The sequence below is a fragment of the Eptesicus fuscus genome, chromosome 6 (assembly GCF_027574615.1).
Source record: "Eptesicus fuscus isolate TK198812 chromosome 6, DD_ASM_mEF_20220401, whole genome shotgun sequence".
NCBI lineage: Eukaryota > Metazoa > Chordata > Mammalia > Chiroptera > Vespertilionidae > Eptesicus > Eptesicus fuscus.
This window is the reverse complement of record NC_072478.1, coordinates 8854754-8861979: the sequence shown is the minus strand read 5'-3', so window position 1 is coordinate 8861979 and position 7226 is coordinate 8854754. Positions and strand designations below refer to the sequence as shown.

General features: G+C 42.8%; 1 pseudogene; it reads right to left on the bottom strand.

Moving 5' to 3' along the window:
- Window positions 1-216: 216 nt before the first annotated feature.
- Window positions 217-1422, bottom strand: LOC129149550 (ras-related protein Rab-11A-like; annotated as a pseudogene).
- Between the last annotated feature and the right edge of the window lie 5804 nt (window positions 1423-7226).

The following is a 7226-nucleotide window of genomic DNA, read 5'->3' as shown; positions in this document are numbered from 1 at the left end:
TCGATGATTCTCTCTCATCATTGGTGTTTCTATTTCTCTCTTCCTCTCTGAAATAAATAAAAATATATTTTGGAGGAGAAAAAAAGAAAAGCTACAGTCATTGGAGACAAATGGATGATTTTATAAAGTTAAAATCAAAAGACTTAAAACATGGAAAATTCATTAAGTATGAGATGTCATAAAACACAAAAGTGACCACGAGAATTAAAAGTATGTTTAAATCGCAGACCTGGGAAATGGACTGTCCACAGCCTTCCGTGGAGAAGAGAAGCGCCGTGTGTTCTGACAGCTCTGCGCCGCCGGCTTATTTTCAGGGGTTGGTGGAACCTGAATAGGAACCACGTTGCTGCGTGGAGACGTCATCTTCACGTCTGACATGGGCTGCTGGGAAACAGTGCGGTCCATCTCTGTCAGAACTGTCTGAAAAGCAGCTTCTACATGTGTAGAGTCTAGAGCTGATGTCCCAATGAATGCAAACCATTCTTTTCGGCAAAAATCCTTGCTTCATGCGTAGGAACTGCCCTGAGATGACGCACATCACTCTTATTGCCTGCACGCCTGATGACGATGTTACTATCAGCATGATCTCTCAGCTCTTTCCGCCGTCGCTCTACATTTCCGTATGTGAGATGCTTAGCAATGTCACCAACCAATACGGCACCTACAGCTCCATGACAGTATGCTGAGGTGACAGCTCAAAGTCGCTCCTGCCCAGCGGTGCCCCATACCTGTGCCTTTACTGTTTCCGCATCAACCTGGACGCTTCATGTGGCAAACTACTCTAGTGGTGCTCTTTTTTTAAAAAAATATATTTTATTGATTTTTTACAGAGAGGAAGAGAGAGGGATAGAGAGTTAGAAACATCGATAAGAGAGAAACATCAATCGGCTGCCTCCTACACACCCCCTACTGGGGACGTGCCCACAACCAAGGTACATGCCCTTGACCGGAATCGAACCTGGGACCCTTGAGTCCGCAGGCTGATGCTCTATCCACTGAGCCAAACCAGTTTCGGCTCCAGTGGTGCTCTTGCTTTCAAGATTAAACTTGTTTCAAGTAAATTTAGAAAGGAGATTATTCTTTCCAACACTGGAATCTCTTATAAGGACAACTTTGAAGAGGCTGACGTATTTGTCTCGTGAGCGCCCATAGCAAGGAGTGAAGGGGCAGGAGTAGCAATGGTATGGGTGGGACCAGGGGGATGTTGCCTCTTCATTTTTTATTTTTATTTTTTTGCCTCATTACTTTTTAATGTTACTATCATTTTACTTTTTCAAGTTTAAAAACATTTTTCAATTACAGTTGACGTTCAATATTATATTAGCTTCAGGTGTGCAGAATAGTGGTCAGACACTTATATAACTGAGGAAATGTCCCCCCGCCCCAAGTCTGGGACCCACCTGACACCAGACAATTGACCATATTCCCTATGCCATACTTACATCCCTGTGATTACTTTATAACTGCCATTTGTACTTCTTAATCTCTTTTCCCTTTTTTTACCCATTCCCCAACCCCTTCCCACCTGGCAATCATCAGTTTGTTCTCTGTATCAATGAGTTTGTTTCTGTTTTGCTTGTTCATTTATTTTGTTTTTAGATTCCACATATAAGTGAAATCATATGGAATTTGTCTCTGCCTGACTTTTTTCACTGAGCTTAATACTCTCTAGGTCCATCCATATTACTGCAAATGGCAAAGTTTCATTTCTTTCTATGGCTGAGTATATTCCATTGTATATATGTACCACAGTTTATTTATTTTTTATTATTTATTTATTTTTTAAAATATATTTTATTGATTTTTTACAGAGAGGAAGGGAGAGGGATAGAGAGTTAGAAACATCAATAAGAGAGAAACATCAATCAGCCGCCTTCTGCACACCCCCCACTGGGGATGTGTCCGCAACCACGGTACATGCCCTTGACCGGAATCGAACCTGGGACCCTTCAGTCCGCAGGCCGACGCTCTATCCACTGAGCCAAACCGGTTTCGGCAGTTTATTTTATTTTTAAAAATTTTTAATAAATCTTTATTGTTGAAAGTATTACATTGTCCCTTTCCCTCCCCCACATTGTCCTCTCCCAACCCCCTCCTCCCAAACCTTCACCACCCACTATCTGTGTCCTTGGGTTATGCATATATACATATGAGTTCATCGGTTGGTCTCTTCCCCACCTCTAGGATTTGGATCTTTCTGATCCAAACCTCCCCTGCCTTACCTCTGAGGTTTGACAGTCTGTTCAATGTTTCTATGTCTCTGGGTCTATTTTTGTTCATCAGTTTATGTTGGTCATTAGATTCCACAAATGAGTGAGATCATGTGATATATATCTTTCTCCGACTGGCTTATTTCGCTTAGCATAATGCTCTCCAGTCCATCCATGCTGTTGCAAATCGTAAGAGTTCTTTCTTTTTATAGCAGCGTAGTATTCCATTGTGTAGATGTACCACAGGTTTTTAATCCATTCATCTGCTGATGGACATTTAGGCTGTTTCCAAATCTTAACTATTGTAAATTGTGCTGCTATGAACATAGGGGTACATACATTCTTTCTGATGGGTGTCTCTGAGTTCTTGGGATATATTCCTAGAAGTGGGATAACTGGGTCAAATGGGAGTTCCATTTTAAATTTTTTGAGGAAACTCCATACTGTTCTCCACAGTAGCTGCACCAGTCTGCATTCCCACCAGCAGTGCACGAGGGTTCCCTTTTCTCCACATCCTCGCCAACACTTGTCGTTTGTTGATTTGTTGATGATAGCCATTCTGACAGGTGTGAGGTGGTACCTCATTGTTGTTTTGATTTGCATCTCTAGGATGAGCAGTAACTTTGAGCACTTTTTCATATGCCTTTTGGCCTTCTGTATGTCCATTTTGGAGAAGTGTCTATTGAGATCCTTTGTCCATTTTTTATTGGATTGTTTATTTTCCTTTTGTTAAGTTGTATGGATTCTCTATAGATTTTGGAGGTTAACCCCTTATCAGATCTACCATTGGCAAATATGTTCTCCCATGGAGTGGGCATTCTTGTTATTTTATTGATGGTTTCTTTTGCTGTGCAGAAGCTCTTTATTTTGATGTAGTTCCATTTGTTTATTTTTTTCTTTTGTTTCCCTTGCCTGAGGGGACATATCTAAAAAAAATATTATTAAGAGCTATGCCAGAGATTTTACTGTTTATCTTTTCTTTTGGGAGTTTTATGATTTCGGGTTTTACATTTAAGTTTTTAATCAGTTTTGAGCTTATTCTTCAACATAGTGTAAGAAAGTGGCCTAGAAAAGTTTCATTTTTTTTCTATGAACCTGTCCAGTTTTCCCAACACCATTTATTGAATAGACTATCTTTACCCCATTGTATGTTCTTGCCTCCTTTGTCATTAATCAACTGAACATGAAGGTGTAGGTTTATTTCTGGGCTCTCTATTCTATTCCATTGACCTAGGTGTCTGTATGTCAGTATGGCTACCGGCTCTTTGTTCCACCTGATGGTGGCTGCTGTCGTTTGGGGGCTGGGCTAGCTTGACATTACCATCAGGAATGTCTCTGCCATGTCTGGTGCCTTAGGGGGACGGCTGGGATAATGGGCCTCCCCCTCTCCACGTGGCCTCTCCGAATAGCCTTTCCACATGGCCACCTACGCAGATGGCCACTGCCTTTCATGGCAACTCAAGGCTCCCCTAAGTGCAGAGATGAAGCAGCTGAAACTATGGAAGCTCAGACCCTCCAGGAACTGGGCCAGCATCACTTTCTGCCCCATTCTGTTGGTTCAGTGTGTGTGTGTGTGTGTGTGTGTGTGTGTGTGGAGGGTAGCTGGGCTAGAGGGGGCACAAACACTGGGAGGGGGAAGACCCGGGTGGGGGCGAGGGACTTCCCATCCAATGAGACAGCTGATGAGCCCTGGGCAGATAGCTTTGTCATCTGTGCTCTAGACTGCAGTGGTCGGCAAACTGCGGCTCAGAGCCACATGCGGCTCTTTGGCCCCTTGAGTGTGGCTCTTCCACAAAATACCATGGCCTTGGTGAGTCTATTTTGAAGAAGTGGCATTAGAAGAAGTTTAAGTTTAAAAAATTTGGCTCTCAAAAGAAATTTCAATCATTGTACTGTTGATATTTGGCTCTGTTGACTAATGAGTTTGCCGACCACTGCACTAGGGCAGTCACAGGGTCCACTCCCCCACCTCCTCGCCCTGTGAGCATGCCCGGGTATCGGTATCAGTTCTTCGTTGCCTCAAGCAGGGCTCCTTCTGACTGCCCGCCACCCGTCCTGTCGTGTGCAGCAAGCCCAGTGAACCTCCAGGGGGGTCTGGGCATAAAAGGGAGGGGTGTTTGGGAGCCCACTAGGAGGGGTGTGTGGACAGGGTGGGTACAGGTACCTGGTGAAATTCTGGTAGGCCAGAGAAGGTAGCCCGGAGGGGGAAGTGTTAAACATGGGGAAGGGGGTGGATGGGCATATGTGTGTTTTGTCCAACTCTCACCATTTATTTTATTTTTTTTAATCAAGGAAAATTCACATAACCTAAAATTAACCATTAATCATTTGAAAGTGGACAGTTCACTGGCACTTGATACATCTGAAATGCTGTGCAACCCCCACCTCCATCTATTTCCAGGACATCTTCATCGCCCCAAAAGGGAACCCCTCCCCCTCAGCAGTCACTCCCTCCCCCTGCCCCCGCCCCCCCCACCCACCACACACACACACACACACACACACACACACACACTAATTTACATCTTGTCTCTGTAGGCTTGCCTGTTCCGACAGTTCACATAAATGGAATCACACACTGTGGCCTTGTGTCTGGCTTCTCTCACTGAGCTCATGTTTTCAAGGTTCTTCCCCCAAAGTTTCCTCATTTTCCATTTTATGACAACCGTGCCCCCTCCCCTCCCCTCACCCCATTACCCAAGTAACTACTGGTTGGCTTCTGACACTATAGACTATTTGCATTTCTAGAATCATATAGTATATACCCTTTTTAGTCAAGCAGTTTTTACCTAACACAGTTATTTTAAGACATATCCATATTGTTGCATGTCTTAAAAGTTAACTTATTTTTATTGCTGAGCATAATCCATGGTATAGCTAGATCACAATTCATTTACCAATGCATCTATTGATAAATACTTGGGTTGTTTCCAGTTTTTTTATTATTACAGACAGAGATGCAATTAAGATTTATGTATAAGTCTGTTCATATGCTTTTGTTTCTTTTGGGTAAATTCCCAGGAGTGGAATGGTTGCCTCAGATGGGAAGTATATATTTAATTTTAAAGAAATTTCAGAATGTTTTCCAAAGTGGTTGTACTCTTTTCCTCTCCCGACAATGTAAATGTTCTCATTCCCTCATACTCTACATCACCTGCTGTGGTCAGTCTTGGCAATTTTAGTTATTCTAATAGATGTGTAATGGTATATACTGTTTTTTATTTTTTCTTTATTATGCTGTTTTTTAAAAAATGAAATTCACGTAACAGAAAATTAACCATTTCATTTTTTAAAAATATTTTTATTGATTTCAGAAAGGAAGGGAAAGGGAAAGAGATAGAAACATCAATGTTGAGAAAGAATCATTGATCTGCTGCCTCCTGTACCCCCGCTGCTGGGGATGAAGCCCGCAAGCTGGGCTTGTGCCTGGGAATCAAACCATGACCTCCTGGTTCACAGGTCTACACTCAATTTCTGATCCACACCAGCCAGGCGAAAACTAACCATTTTAAAGTGACAATTCAATGGCATCTAGTACATTCATAATGTTGTGCAACCCCCATCTCCAGGAGTACAGGAATCTTTTAATGAGTTTGTTGCATTTCACAAAAGATCAAGTTGGGACTTTGATTGGGATTGCATCGTGTTTGTAAGTTAATTTGTAGAGGAGCACAAACATTCATTGAGCATGGACTGTGTGCCAGGCATTGCTATAAGTGCTAGAGATGGTGCCTGAAAGAGAACAAAGCCCCTCCCCCATGATGTGGAGGGGGAGAGGAGGCAGACAACTAGCTAATATACTAGTCGGATGGTTCTAAATTGTGGGGACAAAAAGCAAAGTAGGAGGGAAGGGCATGCTGGGTTGGGGAAAGATGGGTCACTCTTATATTAAACTAGTGGCCCGGTGCATGAATTTGTGCACAAAGAAAGGAAATTAATTAGAAGAAATATTTTAATATCACGATTTGCCCTTTCTCTATAATAGAAGTGTCAACCAAATTCATGATCAACAATGACAGACAGCCGAAACTGGTTTGGCTCAGTGGATAGAGCATCGGCCTGCGGACTGAAAGGTCCCAGGTTCGATTCCAGTCAAGGGCATGAATCTTGGTTGCGGGCACATCCCTGGTAGGGGGTGTGCAGGAGGCAGCTGGTCGATGTTTCTCTCTCATTGATGTTTCTAGCTCTCTATCCCTCTCCCTTCCTCTCTGTAAAAAATCAATATATATATATAAATGACAGACAGAAACACACACGTGTGATTGGCGCCAGCGAGAGCTTTATATGTCTCATGCATGCACGAATCAACTTAGCCTTTTATAGTTATAGAATAAACTTGCTTAATTAAACCTGCTTTCTGATTTAGCTAAACTTTTTCCAACCCAGTGAAGTACCCCAACTTCTCTTTCAGGTAATTGTCCAGCAACACAGCAGTAAATATCAACACAAAGCAGATTATTATTGTAGATCATGCAGGGAGAACAAAGGGTAAAATATTTAACTGCACCAGTGTTTGACTATATTCTGCGCAGTGAGAAAACCTGAAGTCATTTTCAAGGTCCACCATTTCTAACTTCTTTTCAGTCAGGTCAAGTTTCTAAGCTTTCTAAATCTCCATTTTCTGGCTAATGAAAAGAAAATAGGATTCCACCGAGTCTCCTATTTACCTACTCCAGGACTTCTGTGAGTATCAAATGAGATGAGGCATAGGAAAATGCTTCACAGACATTTGGTTACAGAGTAAATTGTTCCTACCTGGGTATAAAGCAAGTCGTGTTCCTGGGCTGAAGAAACTATAAGGAGGCTAATTGCTACGTGATGCCATTACCCGGTGCCCACAGTGACCGTTTCTGGGCTGGCCATAGGGTCTTGGCAGTGTTGGCTGCAATTTGGTGGGGTGTCACTCCAGGGTGGTGGCGGGGCCTATGTCCCACTTGGGGGAAGTTGAATGTTGCTTTGTCAGCCAGGTCACTGCTGCTGTTTTTCTGTAAATGGCAAGTGTGTGTCATGGCAGCT